This window comes from Balearica regulorum, chromosome 3, assembly GCF_011004875.1.
Source record: "Balearica regulorum gibbericeps isolate bBalReg1 chromosome 3, bBalReg1.pri, whole genome shotgun sequence".
In the NCBI taxonomy this organism is placed as follows: Eukaryota; Metazoa; Chordata; class Aves; order Gruiformes; family Gruidae; genus Balearica; species Balearica regulorum.
Genome location: NC_046186.1, coordinates 55,372,689 through 55,395,617, shown reverse-complemented (window position 1 = coordinate 55,395,617; position 22,929 = coordinate 55,372,689). Strand labels below are relative to the sequence as shown.

Genomic DNA, 22,929 nt, shown 5'->3' with positions numbered 1-22,929 from the left:
GTTTTATGGAAAAAAATATTATTTTAACATTGCTGTAATTATTGTAAAACCCTTCTACAAAATGCACACCAGTACATTTAATGAAGATTGAGTGAAAGGCAACAAGCCATTTATCTAGCTAAATCTGCAAAATTAAAGTGCTAGCTTGTACTGAATACATACAGAAACACTGTCTGGGCAGTTCTATTAATTAGTTTTACTGCTATTAGTCTGCAGTGCCATTTGTGTGACCGAGAAATGACTTCTGGCCTTCTGCAGGGCACGGTACGAATTTATCTGATTTTTAAGACCACGGTCTGCTCCCCATCTTTCAAGAGCGTGAGCTCTCGCAAACAGCTGCATTGGGAAGGAGCGGAGCGGAGCTGCCATGCGTGTGTGCTGGGCAGGGAAGCAGGCAGTGGTGTGAGAGTGGGATTCAACCGGGTACTTGGCCATGAAGACAAGCCTATGATCAGTCAAGTACGTGGCTAACAAGAAGCCACATATGTTCAAGTATCAGCACTATTTTACCCATGAATGTCTGGTAGACAAAGTTTAATTAGGTACATATACAAGCAACCATGACAGTTATCATCTCTATACTCCAACTTTTTCCACTTAAAGCACATTTTGCAATGCAGCTAAGGATTTCTTAACTGAGTAACTTCCCAATGCCCTTAACATCATTAATAGGAGTACCAAGATTAATGGCACCTATGCCTCTGTAAAAAACATGCTTAAAACTCATGCAGGCAGTAGTGATCCTTTATTCAGAGGTTTCTGTATGCTGAAGCATTCAGCATAGGGGGAAGAGGGATGTTGCCCACTACAGTAAAGGCACACACTCTTTTTCAGTATGCCACATGCAGGACCGTGATAATATGGATTAATAGCAAATTGTGATATTTTACCATTTATTTGTTACTGCATTCACAAAAATCTTGCTCCTACATTCCTGAGACGCTCCGATGCAAGCCATGCTGCACCTGGGTAATAGCTTACAAAGTAATTTTGCTGGTGTCTGGTAGACTAACTCAGGGCAAAGGCAGAACTCAAGAGATTATCTTTTTCTGTCACCCTGATATGGCTGCGTATGTGTCCTGGCTTAAAATGCATAGCACGCAGTAACACGTATGTTGTACGTGGATAAACATGGAGGGATTGATCATACCCTAAATAGGACTGAGGGTCTCTCACCTTAGTGTTCTTAACCTGACACTTGTACCACAGAGATGTATGGGGGCAGTGGGCTCTTGAGGCACCTTCATCCTCTTTCCCCACAGGTATTTTTGAAGGAAACAGGAAAATGATCCCACATTGGTCACATGCTAGAATATAAAACTGAATGGGGGAGAAAATGATCTAGTGTCTACGTTTACCTGTTCTTTTACAACTAAGAATTAAAAATACATTTAGATTATTTCACATTTGGAACTGTCATGCTTAAAAAAAAAAGGCAAGCGAATTGCAACTGTTAGGTCAAGCTTCCCATCCCCCATCCCAGAAAATCAGCAACCCAAATGTCACTTGTCTGTGCTGGTTCTCACAGAAGGCAAACCGTATGTTACGTTCCCAGTGTCTGTGCATTTCTGCAGCTTCTAAATAGTTGGCTCCCCCGAACTGCTGTTTGCCAGATTTTGTCTCTTTTCCAGTGCCGAAAGGCAGAGGGTAGGAGATGTCCTGCTGCTACTCTCCTTTCATTTAGAAAATGGAGAGGTTGTCTGGCTGCCAACCTGTCAGTGCAAAGAAGTCCCCTCTGTAGACCTTATCAGATGAATCCCAATGTGAAAACTTTTTACATATGAATTGCTTCACAAGGCATGCCTGACTCTGTTCAGAACAAATAAGGGAAAGAACAAAATAAAGGAAATGAAAAAGTAAAGAACCTGCACTGAAAGGTCACTTCAAAGGAATAAAAGTCCACATGGCTTCTTTCTCCCATTCTCTTTCTTTCTTCACAGTTGGCTCCCCAGCATCTACATGCTGCTCCCCTAACTGCAGCGGGCTTAGTCACCACAAGCCTAATCAGTGTACGATTAATTACTCCTGTTAATCAAAGCTGAAAGGCTGAAGGAACTAGAGTACCCAGCAGATCGGCAATGGAATATCGTACCCTCATCAGTGTCACAAGTCCACTGACAGCCTAGGTCAGCAAAGACAAGAGCAGATTTTCACAGCTACCAGATTTGCAGCACCCTAGGTGGAACAGTTAGCTGACAGGAGTTTCCATCTGTTGGAGAAGTAATGCTTATCCTGGAAAATCACCAGCACTACAAATGGTAGCTAGTACTGTTGGTTATATTAAATCAATATTGTTAATTATGTTATTAAATATTAATCCAAGATATAAAAACCCGAAGGTTTCTTCCGGCTCTGCCAGAGACAGCAGGTGTAATCTTACACAAATCACCCAAGTTCCTTCCAAATTTCCATCTGTAAAACTGAGTTAATAATATTTCCAACTGTCCACCTTTTGCAAGCTTGTCTCTCTAGGTAGACTCCCTGGCCACCCCTCACATTACGCATGTATAGCCTCCCCAGGCTGGCACCTGTAGAGGCCACTGTAATGTTACAGACGAAGAGACACAGCACGGAAAGGTCATGCAGCTTGCACTGAAGCTCTCGGGTCTCACCAGCTCTTGCTGGTTGCAAAGGGGAAACAGCTCGGGCTAGAAGAGCGGAAGGATAGATTGGAATGCTGCAGATAAATTCTGTGTCTTAAAATCAGCTCACTCTGAAGAGCACTGTCTGTCCTCTGCTGCTGAAAAGAGCTGTTGAGAAAGCTGCTGAATTGTTATCAGTTCTCTTTGAGGATTCATAGAGCATGAGGGAATGCAATGCAAAGATGGGTGACAGCGACACAGATTTGTCAAAAACAAACCGTGTAGGACCAAGCCTATTTCTATTGCAGGGAAAGGAGCGTTACAGGCAAGGGAGAGGCACCAGGTATCACATTTACAGATCTCAGCCAGCTCCTGGCAGCGTTACTTTGCCACCTCTTGCCTCTTCCTGCTTTTGGCACTGCTGTGGGGAGGGGGCCAGGGAAGCCAGGGGGAAGGGGAAGGGACTACAGCCCACGCTACACCCTCACCCTGCTCAGCGCACCCAGCTTCACTCCGTGTTTCCTGTCTTCTTTGCTTATGTTTAATGAATACAGGCCTTCAAATAGATACTCTAGGTTCACAATCCAGTAAAACTACTCGCAGTAGTTGAATCAGAGCACCTTGAAGCAAGATTGGGCCATTAGATAACAAAACTCAACATTCACAGGTATAGACCCTATAATTCTGACTGTGTTACACAGCCTTTGTCAGAACACATTCTGATTAAGAATTACATGAACCAAGTGGTTGAGAACCGACAGGCAATTCAATGCCTTGAAAGGGACTGGTGCACCCACCCTGAACATCTGCATGAAGAAAACAGTTAATGCTGCTGAGCTCCATCAGATGGTTTGTCTCTTGTTACAGAAGTGAAATAGTAGTGGGTCAGAATTAGTGAAAGCACATGTAAACATTTCCTCTACGTGAACAGAAAGGGGTTTAAACAATTTCATGTTAAAAACAAGCATGACAAAAAATGAGGAAAGGAGAAACCCCAGAAATAATTAACAGGAAAGAGTGCAGCCCTCAACTGAGGTTGTAGATAAAGGTGTGCTTGAGTGATATTCTGACCTGGGGACAGGTATGGATGAAAGAACATAGATGACAAGTGGGATTAAAGCATACAGAAATCCCAGCTCAGCACATGCATCCTATTTCTGCCAACAGTACTTTAAGCACTCTAGAATACTACCAAAGCCTAAACTCCAGACTAAAGTTAAGCACATGCTTAAATGACTTCCTGAATTGAGATGAACTGATGAAATGGAATCTCAGAATATAACTAAAGGACAGGGAAACTTTAAGTCTAAGCAGTCATAAAGAAATCACATTCTTTATGCTCTTGACAGATTCATCTACCATGTTCATTGTCATCTTCCTAAGTACAATTTTGTGATAATATAAAAATAAAAAGCAGGACCACACTCAGACTCTGGGACCACTCCCTTTTCACTCAGTGAAAAGCTCCTGCATATGTGTATTTCAGGCGCCAGTAATTCAAATCACTTTTCCCTCACTGATGGTAAGCCAGGTGAAGTGATACTGGCTCAGCAGAAGGCCACTGGGTGATGTAGTGCCCAGCACTGATTGCAGCACGATGTCCTGTGCTGAGCTGTCAAACAGCTCAGCATTACCACAGCATCGGTGCTCAGACTTGGAGTCCAGTTTGCTTGGAGGGCAGATGTGGATTTTCTTGTGTATCTCTAAAGAGTTTACTGTGTAACAGGTAAATAATAGCAGATTTAAGTACTAAAAGGAGTTTGCTAATACCGAATATGAGGCTGTTGAGTTTCACAACTGATTGAAGTCTCTCACCTCTACCGAAGTCAAACATTAAGCCAGACTTTAGTACTATTAAAACTACGAAACACAAAATACAAGGTACTGTGTATGGAGCAACCAGGCTGACAAGTTACTGTGTAGGGAGCAAAGTCTCTTATTGCTACACAAAAAATGAGCTCAACAGCAGATAAAAGTGATTTATGTTCCATCTAATTTGTTTTGTTTCTCTGAGCATATTGCCATTTTGTATTGTTCTATTCGATCTTCATTCCCCTTTTAAGGCTGGCTTATTTCTTCCTGGTGGTTTTTGCTAATTTGTTACACTCTATTTTACTTGGGTAATAGTTTAATAAATTCTTTAAGAGGCCAGTGATTGACGCAGATCATGAGGCAGTAGGGAAATCAGCTTTCTGTGAAAGTTGTATGCTCATGCTGACTAACCCCATGGTGGAGTCAAGCTTGGAGAGCAATGGATAGCAGTAACACTACAATAATGCCTGCTGATGGTGGTAATTACAGTTCTCTAGGAAAGGAGCCTATGCTTTCCAGGATTTTGTGATCTCATGGTGCATTTTTAGCCTTAAATTAAGAAAACACGAGAAAAGGGAGATTGTTGATGGGTTACCATTACTTTCTTTACTATGGCCAGCCCTGTTCATTAAAATAGAGACTTGATGCTGAACAGAAGTAAGCAGCTGATGTTTGTAATACAATAATTGCCAGCTTGGCGTCCACTGGGACTTCATAAATCCGTATGTAAGAGATCTAAATCATAAAAGAAAAATTAGTTTTCGTTACATCTCTCCTAACATGGTAATTTCAATGGCTAATTATTTTCTAACATGTTTGCCATAGGCATCACACAGAATTTATGTTACTTCTTTCAGCTAAGACTCTCACAAACACATGTTAGGCTTTGTACATGCCATTACATCTTATCTTCAGGTCAGGATGAGTAAGAACAAAGCTTTCAGAAATAGCTATTGATATGGGGTGCTAAAGCACTCAAAAATAAGAGCATGGGTACTTGTAAGTCAAGGAAAGGAAATTGTGGCCACCAAGGCAAGTAGCTGAAAAAAAAGCCTGAGTGCAGGATCTGAACTTCAGCCTTGACTGGAAAGTCTCAGTGATCAAATGACTCCACAGCAGACAAGGTCAAACTGTTCCTAGACCCTCTCCAAGGAAGAACGAACTTCCCTTCTTTGGGGGGCCTCTATAAAGGACAGATGGGAGATGCAGGACTGGTCTCTCACCCCAGGGAAAGACAGCAGGAATGAGAAGGGCTGCGGTACGCCTCCATTGATGTGAAGCTGTATTGGCAAGACAGGAAGAGAGCAGCAAGTACCAGCTGAAACACTTTCACATCAGGACATCAGCTAGCAGCCAGCCTCATTCAGCTCTGGTTTTGTGAGTGGACCTCCCTGCAGTTGCTCCATCTGTACTTGTTTGACTGCCCATTTGGCTAAACCCAGCGTTGCTGCCTAGACTTGCTGCCCACTGGTGAGGCCCCAGAGCACTGTGTTGGGAAAGCACCATCTTAAAGGGATTTTATTGAATTCAATGGGATTACAATGGAGGTATCAGTGAAGAGGAGCTCGGCACCAGTCTTATTTCTACCATTTGCTGTATTTATTTTTTTCAGTTTGTCTTGGCCCTACCTGTAGCTATTTAGATACATTTACAAATGCTGGTCCAGACTTTCAGCCAACCATTTAAGACCTAAAGGGTTTCTCCAACCTAATAAAATCCTCCTTTCTCTATAGAAAATGATGACCTTCTATCTGCTCACCTGACAACAGTGACACCACAAGCCACTGTAATTGAAGTCTAGGAGCAAGCCCGACACAGAGATCAACTTTTTTCTGCTCTCTATCAAGACACACAACAGAACCAGAGATCAGTTTTGCAGCTAAGGACTAATTTAATTTCTTCACAGGTTCTGTTGTTTTGTTCAGTGCTATGTTTCCTTAACCTGTATTAAATTGTTCAACAGATTGAGTTCTTTTAATGGTGTCTGCCAGCTAACTGCTACCCAGACCATATTTCCCCTAGCAAAGCATCTCTATACTCTGTGTGAGCATTTAATCAGTTCCCCAACCCATAATGACAGCATATCATCAGTCCTGGTACCCCAAATCTGGCAAGTTTCTGGAAGTGGAGAAACCTTATAAATACCCTGCTTTAAACATAAGTGGTAAGATCCAAAAAATATTGCACAGTTTTCCCCTCCACCATCTCCTTGTTATTCCCAACCTGGAATGGTATGAAAATCAATAGCCAAGCCAGTCTCCTGTGGGACCACAGTCTTTAATTGGGAACGGGACCGAGTTCCTTCATAGCTGTTCTCCGAGGACAGAAAGCCCCAATTCAACTCTTGCTTTTCCCTGAGTGAGCCACAAAGAGAAGGGAGCCAGGCTAAACAACAATAGCTTCAATCAGCCACACATGCACGAAACAAAGGGAAATTTTTTGCTGCACAGCCAGAAGAGGAGGGGTCTGATTGGCATTCAGACTTTGCACTATCTCACTGTGGGAGAGAGGTCTTCTGCAGTCATTACTCTCCTATGGTGCTTGTTATTGACAGCACTTTCGACTGACTCTGGCAGAGAATAAAAGTATCCCTCTCGGTAATATCATTCACTTCCCCCGCTTGCTGTTCCCCCTCTCTGTGCCTCATCCAGAGCACATGTGCAGCTGACACAGAGTGAACACGGTGACCTCCTCTGAATATGCATAAATGCTAAGGATCGTCTTTTTTTTTGCTCTGCTGCCATGGCTGACTGAAGCAATAGCTTGGCCAGTGTTCTGCTTATGAAAGAATGCACTAGTTTGCAACTGCTAGCCCACAGATGGTCAACTTCTGAGTCTGGCATCCAGACCTCATATTTAGTCTCACAAGTAATTTAGAAAGCATATAGTTAAAACTGATGAGACACTGATGTTCAAGTAACGTGCACCTGCTTTTATTTTCTTACAACAGTTTGGGAGCTACGTCAATGTGCTGAGCATGGAGTAGAGGTAATTTAAGGGAAGAGAAGATGAATGTTACCAAATGATTTTTTAGAATTTAGCTCTCTAGCACTTGGCAGTCAGAGTCTGCATGACTGAAGAACACTAGATGTAAACACAGATTAAAGAACAGGCTTTATTCCCACTGTAGCTATGTAGATTCAACACTGCCGAACATCTGTAGGTTATACACATGAAAAAGGGGGATTCACCATCTCCATTCTTTTAAAATCACAATGGGGGCTCCTTGCAATGATAAGAGTAAACATAATTAACTTTTGCTCATAATTGTTGAGCACAATGCTCTTTATTTTCTTTCTGCCCTTTAGCACTTATTTTAAAACATTTTCCTTCTCCTTGAAAAGTTAAAGGCTCTCTGTTTAGTTTTAACAGAAATTGACTGGCATATTATTTAAACTTTAGGACTAGAATTTTCAAAATAAACGTGAAAGCTATTGAAATACCAGAAGTAATAGTACTGCAGAACATGGAGATAGGTTTGCTGAAGCTTATTTGCTCTTCTGCTGGTGATTGCTATGATGAAGGCAAAGAAAATGGACAGTCCCATTGATGAGTGCATTTACACAGGATTTACTTCAAGGACCTTATAACACAGAAATAAGATTGCAATTAATCACAGACAAAATTTTAAGAAATCATTGAGTGAAGTATTCGGGAATGTCACTGTACACTCATGATTCATGCTCTGCCTTCCTTACAGAGTTCAAATAATTTTTAATTCATCTTTAACTTGCCCTCCTCCCCCTTTTATCAGAAATTCCTGCATTTCTTTCTTACATTTATTTCATTTGTCCTTGTATTCCTACAGGTAAGCTCACACTATCTGTTGACCACTTGGCCGTTCTAGCTGGAATAATGCTTCCAGACAACTGTAACTACCAGTGCCACTGACAGAGCGGCACCAACTTCACTCTTCTTGGGCCTGTGCTGCTGATTGCTTGCAATAGGTCTCCTGTAAACATCACCAAACACCCAATTCACAGCTGCTGCAAACCAAACTGTAGCTGAATTAGGGTAAGTGTTGATTTATACTACTTAATTCATACCTGTCCTGAAGTCCTAAATACAAATCATTCCTGTAAGCAGACAGAATGACAACCAAATTGTCCTCTATAGAAGCTTAAAAAAATCTAGGTTTCCATTGCAGCTTGTTTGTCATTACTGTTGAATCAAAACCTTGGAGATTTTGTAATGATAAGGTAGTTTAACAGAGTCAAACACAATAATATCACAGCACACAACAGGGATAAAAAATCAGAAATCATTGTCAGTATTACTGCTAACAACTGACCCATATCCCAAAGAAATTAAAATAGTTGGCTGCCCAGTAAGAGAAAGTGAATGAAGCAGGCAGATGGAGAAAGAGAGGAAAAGAGGGGGAAAAAAAAGGATATTTGTAAAGGCTTGTGTGAGGAAATGGTGGCAAGGAATTGATCAGCACTGGGATTTTTAGTGAGCTTTTAGCAAATCTGCTACTATCCCACAATTAGTTAGATAAGGGAAAAAACCCTAACAAAACCAAACCAAACCAAAAACCCAACCAAAAAACCCCCCAAAAGCCAATTTTGATCATTCTACTAGCAGTAGAAAGAGGAGTCACTGGCACAGCTTTTCTCTCCAGAAAGAAGTGAGGATCTGGTTCTGCAACTGTGACCGCAAGAGACACTCGTCCTCTCAGAGTCAGCATTTCATGGTCCAGATGAGATGCCTGAAGTGCTACCTATCACTTGAGAAAGACTTGGGAGCTTGGAAAAAAAGGAAAAAAAAAAACCCTCAAATAAAAATAAAATAAAAACAACAGACAAAATCTTCACAGACAGGGGTGTTCATTACCAAGGTTAAAAATAATTTAAAACTTTAATAGAGACTTCAGTACATGTTCTGCTTTAACTGTTATGCTGCCTTAGAAATCCGTGTGGCACAGCAGTCATGTAGCATTTCCTCTGCTTTGTGGCAAATGAAGAAAAGTGTGTTAGTGCTGAGTTCTCTAAACAATCCTCGAGAAGTGATAAGAAATTAAATAATTCATGCTTTAATCCATTGTTGCGTATGTAACCCAAGGGCATGCAATGTCATATCATGCACGGCTGCACAGCATGTGGCTTGAAAGAACCTATTCGCAATTTATATTTATGTACAAATGATATATTACAATGCAAAAAGTTTAGAAAATAATTATTTTGCTTTTACACTGCACTCTGAAGTGTATCTATTTTTCATTATTTTGATGTATCTCATGATTTAAATAAGTTAATGAACAGATTTTATTTTTTTTTTTAAATGCACAAGCAGCTTTAGACAAGAGCAAAAAAAAGATTTTGTATTGAAGAAAAAAAATTTCAGGAAAAATTTTAAAGGGTATTTGGGATTGAAGAAAACATTATTTTAAGAGTTTTTACTGTTAATTTGATCAAGCATTTTAAAATATAATTAAATTATTTTTTTCAATTAAAACATTTTATATTTAAGAAACAAGAGTTTCATTTTGAAAAATATTGAAAGGATATTCTTGGATTTTTAAAGAATTACAGCATGAAACATTTGAGAAAAATGACAACTTCTTAAAACATTTCACTGAGGCTGACCAGTATTTTCTTTATAAAACACTGTATGCACAAAGCCATCCCTTAGTTCTGCTTACAGTATTTGATATTGCCCTCAACATACAGTTTCTGGCATCAATTCATTTTGCTTCTATTGGAACCTCCATTAAGACCTGAACCCAAACACTCACTTTATACAGCAAAACTTGAAAATACTGCTTACTTTCTAAAAGTTAAAACTTGCCATCAGCCAAAAAGGCATTTTTTCATTTGTTTGTTTGATTATTTTATTTTATTTTATTTTATTTATTTAGGTCAGTTGCATGGTATTTGAGAAGTTAAGGCTGACAAATCTGGTACCATAAACTCAACAGGAATATAAATCCTCTGTTTCCCCAGGCTATAAATAAGAGTTACTGCATAAATTAATTGTACCCTGAAGTTTGTAAGATAAACAGAAATAAGCATTGCCTTCCTAGCAATCATGACCTTTGGGAGTACTGGGAATGATCACTATTGTATCAATAAACTTTCTGTATAGTAAGAACTTTTTCAGGGGAAATAAACTCTATACAAACCCAAATACCTTTGAACTGAGAAAAAGCTAAAGTCCAGAGTTTGTTCTTGAATTCATATTTTAATTCGAGAACTCAGTGAAATATAGAGAAGTGAAAACCAATTTGTATGCATATAAATAAAATTTGAAATGTAATCTAACACACAACACAAACCAACCAGATGTATAAAATACTTCTTCTCCTATACAGTTGCAAAAGCAATTTTGGTTTTCACCAGAAGGAGATGAAGGAGATGAAGGACCTGCTATTTAAGGCAACACCTGCTTATATCTTCAAGTGCAATTTTTCATTTGAATTGTTTCTAGTCACAGCTGATTGTATCCAAGCACACAGAAGTAAATTAAACAGGTGAACAGAAGTAACTCAGCCTCCAAAAATCAGTATGTGCAAATTGTTCTTGTAATTAGTGTTAACTGCAAAAAAACCAAGGGTTGGGCAAGGGTGATTTTTAAATCAAGGGTCAAGACTATTTGTTGCCCAATGAAAAAACAATTCTTACAGGATAACTGTGATCACTTCTATGATGAACATGACTAAGCCAAAACTCTGAGTGATCTCTGTGGACAGGGCAGCTAAAGAAAGCTGGTACCAGTAAATGATCAACATTGCTTTTAACGAGAGTGTTAACGAACAAACAAATTTAAGGCCTTTTTTTTATTCTTACCTAAAAGTGACAGTTTTTCTCTGCTGAACAGGTGATCAATGGACCTGTCACTAGAAGATGAAGGTTGTATTTTTGTAAAGGAAATGTGAAGCCAGGACTGGTTGCAGCCTTGGGACTGCCTTTCCTGCTTCTGCTCTGCAGGATCCCGCTCACACATATATCAAATAGAAGATGAAGCTTCTTCCTGATAAGAATAACCTTAGCTGATCCCAGACTTCATGCGGGAAGAAAAGTGCAAGCAACAGGAAAGATAGAGCAAAGCTGAATTTAACATGGGAAAGCTTATCTTGCAAGGAAGGCATCTTCTTCCTTCCCCCAGTGCTTTCCAGAAGTTCTGGAAAACTCTTGTAATGTGAAAGCTTCTGGATTCAAACCTGTACTGCCTTAAAGCTCCCTTATTGAACATTATTTTGCCTGTGTGGTGTTACGTGCTTTATAACTCAGGATGTGAAGAACTATATTGCGCATGATTTTCACATATAATTACATGATATAAATTTGCACTGCACTAACACAGAAGTTAAAGTGTTTCACAGCATTATTTGAATAGGCTTCTTTGTATTTCACATACATTTGCATTCCCTGTCTGTTAGATTACAACATTGTAATTTATTTTTTGAATAGGGTAGTTCCAGTTTCTTGATCAAATAAGCACTTTTGACATCTATTACAACAACAAATGCACTTTTTAAAAACTTTAGTATTTGTTGATGGGCAACAATTCTTAGATGCGTATGATCTAAATTTTTAATGGGGATAGCAATTTTTATTGCTTTCATCTCAGAGAGCCCTAACTGATGGGACAGCTGTGAATGGAAACCCATCCATAGAACCTTATGCCTAGTTGAGCTTAAGATGTCCAATGAACTTCTACAGATGAAGAGAAAATACTTTTTTCTCTGTGGTCATAAAAATTCATAGTATATTAAGCAGCTATTCTACAACTGAATTCCAAAAGGAAGCTGCCAAACTGCAAAGCACTAATAATCCTAAAGGAAAATTTCAGAATATTCTTTATAATGCAAATATGCATGAAATATTAGTCAATAGTAACTGTCTTCTGGAGCCTGTCTCTTCCTATTTGTAACTACATCACATCTGGTTCAATTACAGTAACTACTTTCATGGAATACCTGTCTGAGAAACATAACTGGTTTTAATAAGCTTTTTGTTTTGGAAAAACTTAAATGGGCTGCTCTATTTTGCTCTTCATTTCATGCCCTCTCCTCCACTACTTTTTCTCTCTCAGTTTAGAGTAACTGCACCGTGTAACAAGCTAATTCAGAGAACTGGCTGGCACTCTCTCAACTGCAATTTGTTGACTTTTGTATTGGAGCGCACGAGGAAACTCCACCAGAAGTGCCTAAAAACAATTAGGGTATTGGCTATATCAGGAGGCCCTGAGGAGTTACAAGATATCTTAGCATGAGATCAATTTATGGATGCTTAAGTTGTAATGAACCAGAAATTGTAGAGAAAAAATAAAACAATTCAAAAATATTTAAGCTTTTGGAGCGTGCTTCAAAATGACAAAATTTCTATCATATTTTTCAAGCAGCAGAGTACTCTATGATTTAAGAATAGGCTTATTTCTTGAAAAATGCTAAAAATTGCTTTAAACGGTCCCATGTAAAAGCCAAAAAGCAGGACTATATTAGGCTTCAAAACAGCAGGGGACTAAACCCTCCATCCAGCACAGAACTCCATCAGAGCTAGGAAAGTCTACGTAATACAGATGAAGGCCAAAATTTGATCTTTAGATAAGCTGTCAAACAAAATCTTGTTAAATCCACAAGCATGTAAAGCACTGAAAGAGCTTCAACAGTAGACGTCATAGCAGAGGAAGAGATGGTGGTACTAACCGCAAGCATCCAGCAAATGCACTGAAGTCAAAAGTTCAACTTTCCCTTACAAATTCTGCTGTGATAATACTGATCATGATGTGTTTGGAAGACTTGTAGCATCATGGACAAATATATTTATGTTTTGAATTTAGCTTTCTAATTTTTTTTTGATGCAAGTAGCAAATCATGACTGAGGAGATGATGTTCTTAAGAAACATGTACCAATAGTTTCAAATACTCAAACAAAATTAAACAAGATTGGGAAGTGCTGGGAGGCCCTCAAGAACAGAAGATATCAGGCAGAAAGAGTGTTATGAAAGCATTATGCAACTAAGCAATAACCTCAAAAGTCAGAAATCTAAAGTGTAGTGACTCTCTACTTTGATATTAATATTTATCACAACCTTGTGCAAAATACTGTAAAGATGGTGCTCTTAAATCATAGGATCATAGAATGGTTTGGGTTGGAAGGGACCTCAAAGATCATCTAGTTCCAACCCCCCTGCTGCAGGCAGGGACAGCCTCCACTAGAGGGTATAACAGAAATTGAATTCTCACACAGATCTGTGTTTTTTCTGCAAGATACAGAAGCAGTCCTGAGGGGGCTATGTTGGAAAGTGCTAAATAAATGGCCAAAGATGAAAGTCAACTGCTTGTTTCTTCAGACAGTCCCTGCTTTCTAACTTTCCTTGAATAAACGTTTCAAGGAAGCTCTCGTTGAAATTTCCAGTGAGCTACTCAGAACTGGGCTGTTAGTGGCAAATACGGCTTTAGCGCAAAAGGATTAAACAAAGAAAAATACTAGAAATTGCCTAAGCTTTGAGACAGTCTCCACAATGTAGGAAGAATTAAATTTACTGCCTAAAGATGAGGTTTGTGCTTAAGGCCATCTCATCCTGAGCTGTGGAGAAGAGCAGAAAAGACCCCGGGTGCCTGGGGCGGCTCTACAGGAGCTTACTTGGGCTGTTTAATTTCCACCCCTCAGCTAAAAGTGACCTCAGGGTGGCCCAGCCTGTGGATAGAGGCAGCAGCCAGGCAGCTCCAGGGAGCAGGGGAGCCTCCTTCCCCCAGCCCAGGCAGCTCCTGACCCTGGGGTAGGGGTGCAGAGAGCAGCCTCTGAAACTGCCGCTTGGCCCTGCACTTATGGGGCTCGTACAAAAGGGGGGCCACTATCACCTGAACCACGGTGCTATCAGAGCTGGTGTAGCAGATTGGGTCATTTTCTGCCTCTCACCTTTCGCTTTGTTTAAAACATGCCTTTAATTTCCTTCCAAATTGAGTCATCAGTAGTGACTTCTTTTTCCTCCCTAAAGAATTTAGATTATTAATGTGGGAAGAATGCCCAAGACTGATATGCAGTCATTCCAGGCCGCTTCATTAAATTTGATTTTATTCTGGTTGGACGAGGAGTATTGACCAATTTGCTTGCAGTTAGCTCCTGGCCTATTTCACGCCTTTCAAATGCCTGCTCACTAGCACAGTGAATCTTCTTTTGGCTATTAGCACTACAAGGAAATATCCCATTTTGGTTTTTTGAACATCCTGTTCTCACCAGAGCTAAACAACAGAATTGATGTTGGACCGGCTGACTTGCGCTAGAAGTCCAGAAACAGCAGGAAAGGTCGTTAGATGGTGGCGTAGGCCAACTGGGCAGGATGCTAGAGAAGTGGAGTGACACACATCAGGGGTGGCCATCCAGACTTCTCTCTGCAGGGCACAGAAGCAACCTAGAAATGTACTGCAGAGCAAAGTGGACTATGCTTTCCTTAACTGTGGGACGTTTCTCCTTTCTACTCCCCATGGTACTGTAAATGACAAACAAGTTGCATCTTCTCTTCCCCAAGATATTGTCCTGATCATAGACTAATATTAATTCTATAAAATAGCATGAAACAAAAGGCAATAAGGAGCCAATTTAAATAATCTCCTATTGAGAACACCATAGCACTGTAAAAAGCATCACACCTTTGATTTGCAGAAATAGTCCCCAAACTCTTTGAATCCAGTTCTTTCTTGCTATTTGTTGCCTAATTTACACCTGTATTAGCACAGAAGTCAGCAGAGTCAGATTAGAGAAAGTGAGAGAAGAACAGGAGTTTTACGACTTTGTTTTCCATTAAAGAACCCTCTAAGGAGAGCGTGGAAATAAGTACCCACAGGAGAGGAAAAGCTGTAGGATCCCCTACTTTTTGTTCGCAAAGAGCACTCACTAGAGAGACTAAAATGCTTAGGTTTATACAGTGCCCTTAAGCATTATTACTTATTATCATTTATGTGATTACAAGCTGTGTTCACAGCAATAAAATAAGGCTAAGCTTGGGTAGTATTAATAGCCCAACTAATTACACTGCTATAAAAGGTTTATGGGTGGTATAAATCTCAGTATTATTACTACACCATGCCATGACACTGGCTTTGTCTAAAGGAAGGCATTACAAAACTGATCTCCATGTGCTCTATTTTTGCTCTAATTTATAAACAATTAGTGGAGACAATAGGATATAGAAACATTCCCACCTGGCTGTAGGACCAACTTAAGTCACGTCTAATTCTGCAGCTACAGTAGAAAAGTATTATCACTCTGGATCCCTGTTTGAAGATGAAAAAGACCGAAAGGTTTTTTTCTCATTTCTGCAGTCATTTAAAATTCCAGCAGCATTCCTTCAGCTGTGTCCAACCTTGTCAGGCATCAAGAGCAATCTGAGATATTCAACTGGAAAATTAAAAATTCTCTAATCTTCTACTTTGTGAATTTGTTCTTATTAATAAAGAGACATGACCCTACTATTATCTAGACTCAGAAACATCACAAGATCTATTCAGACAGGATACACACCAGCTTAATGATATTGCTTTCTGAAATACTTCATGGGTTCTAAGTCATATTATAGATATATTCAGAAATCTCAGAATGATGCTATTGCATTTTAGCAAATCAAGATTCTTTTAGCTCTTTGAGTAAAAGAAGGCAGAAGGTAGAATATTACGGAAATGAACCTCAAAGTTTATATATAAGAAAGAAGGATCTGAATTTGTTCGACATTGTTCTACCACTTTCCATATCAAAACAGAGCTGAAAAAAATGGATTGTTGCTATTTCATTCAGTAGGGGAAGCAATCTTCTAACAAGCTAGCTGTAGTTGCCAGTGGGGCATTTGAACCAAGAGGAAAGTGTAAAATGGAAACACAGGAGTGCCTCTTGATCAGGTAGCTTTTCTTCCATGTTACCGCGGCAATCGAGCTTTCTAATATGATGGATTTAACAAGGCAACCGGGAACAGCAGGGAAGGAGGGGCTGCTCACTTACTGGAGCCAGAAGACGAAAGGCAGTCTGCCGAGGCCAGACAGAAAAATATTGATGGTGATCATCCAAAATCAGGAAATGAGGATTCATCTGTTACTGGAAGGAACACATTGCCACATACTGTTGCTGAGTGGGACAGTGAGATGGTAAAATCATTACAGCTGGTTTTAGAAATGAACAACTGGGGCCATTGCTGGGGCATCGGGCCACCAAAGACTGAAAGGGATTTTTTAAATTGGATTGGAAATGCATGTCATCCAGTGCATAGCTGCATCCAGATTGCCCTTTGCGAGACTAAGGCTGCAAGACTGTAGGGGCTTCTGATTCCAGCTGAAGTGCTGGGTGACCCATAGCAGTCAGGTAAGAAAACATGACTACTTCTATATGTTCCTAAGAGTTTGTTCTACAAGATAACCATCAAAAGTGACAAATAGCATCTTGTCCTCCTTCGTATTCTGTACTTGATGCCAGTAGGCTTTCTTCCTTTAACAATTGGAGGCAGCAGGTATCAGTGTGTAACACCATAACAATATGTAATGAAGCTGCGTGGTTTTGGTGGCACGGGACTCCTTTGCACTCTGTGAGGGCTGTACAGTCCATTATACTTCTAAAAGCTGGGATCAGTGGGCAAACGGCTACGCGTTGGGCATAATACTAGCAGCGCTGTTCATTATAGTCTTTTCTCTGGTTTGTCACTACTTTCTCTTGCTCTGGCCAAGAAGAGGACAGGCAAATGTAGCCTCTTCTTAAGAGTGACAAACTACTGACCCTATCGATCAGGTATGTACTGCTCTCAGTACAGCCAACCACAACTGTTCAAAAATTTCTTTGAATGAGATAACTCATTCAAAATTTGAGAAAGAGCTTAGAGAAGCACATTATGCCAAAGATACTAAACTTGAGATTAAAAATAAATAGAATTTGAGATTCCATGTCTGAACGCTTTTCTTTGCAACCATGTAAGAAACACTTCTTATAAAACTCAGAGGAGATATTCTTAGTTGACAAAACTAAATGAGGGTTTTAAAGAAAAAAACAGACATATAGTAACATGTATCTCTTTAAATTACAAAAATGTTCTATAAAAGTTGGCAGCACTATTCTATACAAAGCTCAGTCTTCGGCAGTTCACTTCACTGCCTCTGCTCATTTTCTTTCCTGTCCACAGAAGAGAAACAAGATTGTACTTTAAACAACTTGTTCAGTGTTATACACTGAATCAAAGCTAGAAATAGAATTTTGACACTTTAAATGTGTTGTGTAATATATTTGAACATATGGGGTCTAAAATAAATTAGCTTTTAAAGGCACTCAGCTACCACAGTAATGGATGGATGGACAGATGGATAATCTGTGTGCTTTTGATGTGATTTACTGTCTTCCAGGAACCTGTGTGCTCTACAGCATTGAAACTACAAACTCCCTAAGACTCTGTGCTTGACTGAACTTAAACCACAAGGGGCATACCTTTCAAACGTAACTTCATTGGTTTTATTTCCACGGCAGCAGCTATGAAAAGGTTATCCTGCTCAGACTAACTGCACCAATATTTGTGATGAAAGGTTTAATCATCAAACCTCTATAAGTTCCTATTTATATTTACTGTAATTCAAAAAGAAAGAGATGCAAATTTGTCTGTGTTACTAGAGCACATAGCTCAAAAGCTGATCAGAATCTTCTGTGTTAATAAAATGCCTGACTTCAAAATAGTCTGTTTTCTCAAAATTCACCTATATGAAAAATTGTCATTACAGCTTAAACATAAATCAAATCCTTGTGAAATTTCATTCAATTGCTGTCTGTATTTTAGATATGGATGTAATCCATTACTGATACAGTGAAAATGCAGCTTTGTAACAGAGAAAACATCTTGTTCTAAAACCTAGGTTCTGTCCCTTTTTCTTTTGCTCTATACTACATACCTCTCTCTGTATTATGATTCTTTCGGAAAAAGGCCCTGAGAAATTACCTCAGAATTTGGTCTTATTGTACCATTTCTTTTGATAACAGTGTGCCTTGTACAACCTGCTATTGCTGCTCTAATGTTAATTTCATTTCTCCTCCTAAAAACAGTAAACAAGTTGCATCCATATGAAACTGGTTTAGAATAAAAATTGTTCCTGACATGTCAACATGGAGTAAGTGGAAAAGAAGCTAACACCTGACTCGGAATCAAATGCATTGTTTGAGGACAGTTTCAAAGATATGATCAGTTGAGGAGCGTTTTCCATCTGTAGGCAAGATTTAGACTAAATCACAAAAATGCTTATAGGCTAGGGCAGGGAAACAGGGAGTGGTGCCTAACACTGCTGAAAGGACTCAGTAAAAACGAAATCAGAACACAAGAAATGAGAAGAGAAACAAAGCTTAGGATGGCACTGATAGTAGGCACAAGCAGCATAAAAACGATTTTGGTATGACAGGGAAAAATGGAATCAGCAGGGAATTCCTCTGATCACAGATGCAACACAAGGCTCTCAAATTAAGCGGAGGATGAGAACTGCTGTTCTCCAGGCATGCTGACTCATTCGGCTTTCTGCAAGCCCACATTAGTGTTTTGGTCTCAGCTCCCACTGCTCATTACAGCTTTGTTTTCTTGATTTACATGTCTGTTGGTCCGTTCAGGCAAACCCTTCACAGATTTCTTTGTGTACGATCTCCAAAATTGCCCAGAAGGCGACATGAAGATCATATTGTATTTATGTTTTGAGCTTAAAATAATAAATCACTGTCTGCTGCACTTTGCTTTTTGCCCAGTCCATCCAAATCCTAAACCTACATTCTGTGTTCAAACTCATAGCCATCTCTATTTTAGCCTTAATTTCATCTTCTCTTTTCAGCTGGAACTGGACAAGGTCAAAAGACAATTTTTCTCTGTACAATTGTTCCCTGAGGGACTCAAAGAGTTAGAAAGGGGTGCCATCAACTCTTGTCCTTAAACTGAGCTACTGCCCAAAACCCCCCACAAATTTGCAGTTTTGATTGGGATGTTCCGCTTTGCAAGAATATAAAAACCAAACTTGAGTGTCCAAACAGCCAGCCACCATGTAACCACCTGGAGACTGTGCCATCAGCAAATTCAGACATCCAGAATATAAGGTATCACAGCCTGTGCCTGGTTGTTGGGTCTGACAGAGGTAAATCACAGACTCATCATGAAATCAGATTTCTACTTTCTGTCTGCAGTCCCTTTTCACAGCAGTTCCCTCAGAGTCCTTTTGTCAACCAAAGCAGCAAAAATAAGAGTTCCAGCAGTGATATTTCAAATCCTCTTTGCGGTGACACACAGCTAATTGAGTATCACTTTCCCCTGCTGGGAACACTTGACCACTTGAGGGGAAGAATGACCTAGGCAGGTCTCAGGGAGGGACTTGGACAGTATCATTGGAAAAAATCCCGTGTTTTCTGTACTCAGAAGAAAATGCTGACCACAGTCTGTGGGATGGCTGTTTTGTGACGGTACAACTCAGCCACAGAAGCCTGCCACACACCTATCAGCCTGGTGCTTAGGGCACAGTGAATGGCCCAATACAACAAAAATAATCCTCTTCTTAAGGATGCTCCTGTGGTGCAAGGGCAGTTTCCAGAGCAAATATTTGTGTTTCCTGAGCTTTCCCACCTTGCTGATGTTGTCTGGCAACTTTCCTAAGAACTCCTTCTCTGACCGTGTCTGCCTGAAGCCTCACCAAACTCAGTTTCTTATGTTCATATTTTCCTTACTAGATGGTACCCTCCTTTGAGAGGAAGCACTGTTTGTGCTTGGCCAAAGATTTACAGAAATATAAATCACCTAATCGAACCCCTTGCAAGATGATTTCTTGTTTCTATCTATACTCCCTAGAAGATATTTTTCTAATTCTAGTTTTTAAAACTAGTTGGTGATTACTGATGTGGTGGTTCAATTGGGTCGCACAATGTCCTCTGCAAGTTTAACTTAGGAGGTCTTTTTACTTTTTATGATCATGTAATTATCACTAGGCAATATAATTTTGAAAGAAAGTGAAAAAATAATTTAAAGCTCTGAAATAGTTATTATCAGTGTATCTGTTAAAACATTTATTGTCCTTGCTTTGAAGTTAACAATGTTAATAGGTAATAAAAATAATTTGTAATGATTAATTTGTAATGAAGAAATTAGTTTACTAAATTACTTGAAAGGGAATGGTTTATTCCTCAGTGCCACTTTGCAGCTAAACTGTTGATATGGAATATGATTTTCAGTTGAAAATCACTATCAGGAATTTGCTCAAAACTCTTCATGGAAGATTTTAAAATTTTTAAAAGATTTTAAAATTTTAAAATTTTTAAAATTTTAGCTTCCATGATCAATTATTTCCAACCTAACAAATATGAAGCTTTGTCTGTGAGACCACAAAAGGCAATGACAAACGTCTGTGATGCTATTGATCCTGTTACCTGCTACTTCTTAATTCTACAGCTTTTTAGACCTGCTAATAATTTCTCTCTCAACACCCAGGTTTTCATGAAAAATTCTGCTTCTTTTCAGTGTTGCTTACATCTATAAGCAATAATCTGTCAAATCTGTTAAATACTATTCAGTACACAACAGATTAAATCGTTAAAACATATTAAACAGAGCTCAAGAAAATACAAAATAAAAGCAACAGTGGGAAATATTAATACTATGATAGATAATTTTTTTGAAGAAATATACTCAAGCAGATCATCTCTCAATATTTTCATTAACAGAAGATAGACTGTTCCTTCACCAGTGTAAGATTAGTGGAAATTATGGAAATAAACACAAGCCTCATCAAGCGCATAAGAAGAAATGCCTCTGCAATGATTATGACAGAGACAGCTGACAACGAATTTCCATTTTTATTCCACTGTTCAAAATATTAAGAAATAAGGAGATCACATTTCATCACATTACTGACAAAATATGAAATATATTAACAAGGATTAAAAAACTGGGTCTTTTGTGAAACTTGAGAAGGAAAGTTGAGAGAACCTGATAATTTGCACTAAGCACCTTCCAATTAGGAATGAGTTGCTGCTGTACTGGGTGGGTATGAAACAGAAATTGAAAGCAATTGCAAAACTTTTAGGAAGAAAAATCCTGTTTAAATTTGAAAGATGTTTTCTTTCTTGTGTCAGTTGGCTTGTGTTTATTAGACTGTTTAACTTGGAATTTCAGGTGCACATATTTACAAACATCTATTTGAATGCTTGTTGTGTACCTTCGCTTAGAAAAGCTTTTCTATACAAGTTCATTGACACAGTACCTCTACATTTTAGACCCCTCCTCCTTTTTCTGTGGAGAGGACTATCACTGTCTTTTCTGCTTGACAAACGAAACAAGCACCTTGCTTTTAAATCAAGATTGGGTTTACATCTAGATGATTTTAAAGAAAAATTAATCAGCTGTAAGGATGACATGTCTTTATGCAGCTTTAGGCATGGATACAATCCTTATAAACAGAGACACTGAAATACAGCCTATGTATAAAATGAGTCAGTCCCGCTAGAAATGTTTCTGTCATCAAGGCATAGTAATGGTGCAATTCTTTCGCAGACGCTGTGGGAGCTCTTCTTTGCAATCATGCATTTCTGCTAATGGAAATGCAAACATATACAGCAAGAAGTATTTGTGTATACATGTCCAAACTTCTGTGTTGCCTAATATCTTAATGCTTATCTCAGTGGGCTGCATTATGAAAAGCTCTTGGTGAATGCAATCTCTATTTTGAAAAAGGATCCTATTCAGCTGTCATTATATTATTGGAAAAATACTATTGTAAATATCACAGTCATTTGTCTTCTTAAAGGCAGGTTGTTCTGAGATCTGACTTGAATTCTCTCACCTCGAAACAACACATTTCTTTTCTGCAGTGTGCCATATCCTTCAAAGAAAAAAGAACCCTACTTTCTTTTTTTATCAGTTTTATTTCACTCCATACTTCAGAGAAACACTCTTCTGATAAAGACAGACTATTTTATATTTTCTAAGCAAATAACAATAGAAGGAACAAACACATTCAAAATCCTCACTCAATTAAAAGTGACTGGATTCCCACATTTCTAATACCCCATTCACCAGAGGAAAAGCAGGTGGTTTTGAGTGTGCCGATCTCAGACCATCACACGCTGCAGATCCACAAGCATTCCCAAGTATTATTATCCATGCAATTTCAGTGCTACAGCTGCAGTGTGCGGAGAAATGTTGAGTAAAGTTTTAGAGTCTTGCTTCTGCTCAGTAACTTCCAGTGAATATTACTTTTCTGTGCATCCTCAGTAGGGCACTTTCCCACAGAGAGAGGCAGAGTCTGCTGTAGGAAGAGGAAGACTCCATTGGGAAGAGGAACATGTCAGTTGGGAAGTGACAGTGATATACACCAATCACATTATCATCTAAACAGGAACTAAAATAGCAGGGCATATGCTGGTTGGTACAATGTGCTTGTCCCTTGACACGATTTCTCCACCTTGCCCACCTGACATGCTTGTAGTTCCTCATGTACCAGCGTTCAGGAGTGCACTGGGGCAGGACTCCACATAAAAAGATGTCTCTCACTCAGACTTCTGACTGTGAAGCTGCCTCTGTAACTTCATCTCCTGCCTGCCCACCGCCCCTCAGC

At 39.3% G+C, this 22,929-nt stretch overlaps 2 protein-coding genes across 2 annotated transcripts in view; both read right to left on the bottom strand.

Annotated features, from left to right (window-relative positions):
* SLC35F1 (solute carrier family 35 member F1) overlaps positions 1–22,929 on the bottom strand; it is a 259,717-nt gene that overhangs the window by 76,140 nt on the left and 160,648 nt on the right. The gene's annotated exons all lie outside the window — the stretch shown is intronic.
* The window catches only part of NUS1 (NUS1 dehydrodolichyl diphosphate synthase subunit), a 255,199-nt gene continuing 237,327 nt past the window's right edge, over positions 5,058–22,929 (bottom strand). The window contains exon 5 of the mRNA XM_075747979.1: positions 5,058–5,068. The gene's annotated coding sequence lies outside the window, so the exon portion shown is untranslated. The remainder of the gene's footprint in view (positions 5,069–22,929) is intronic.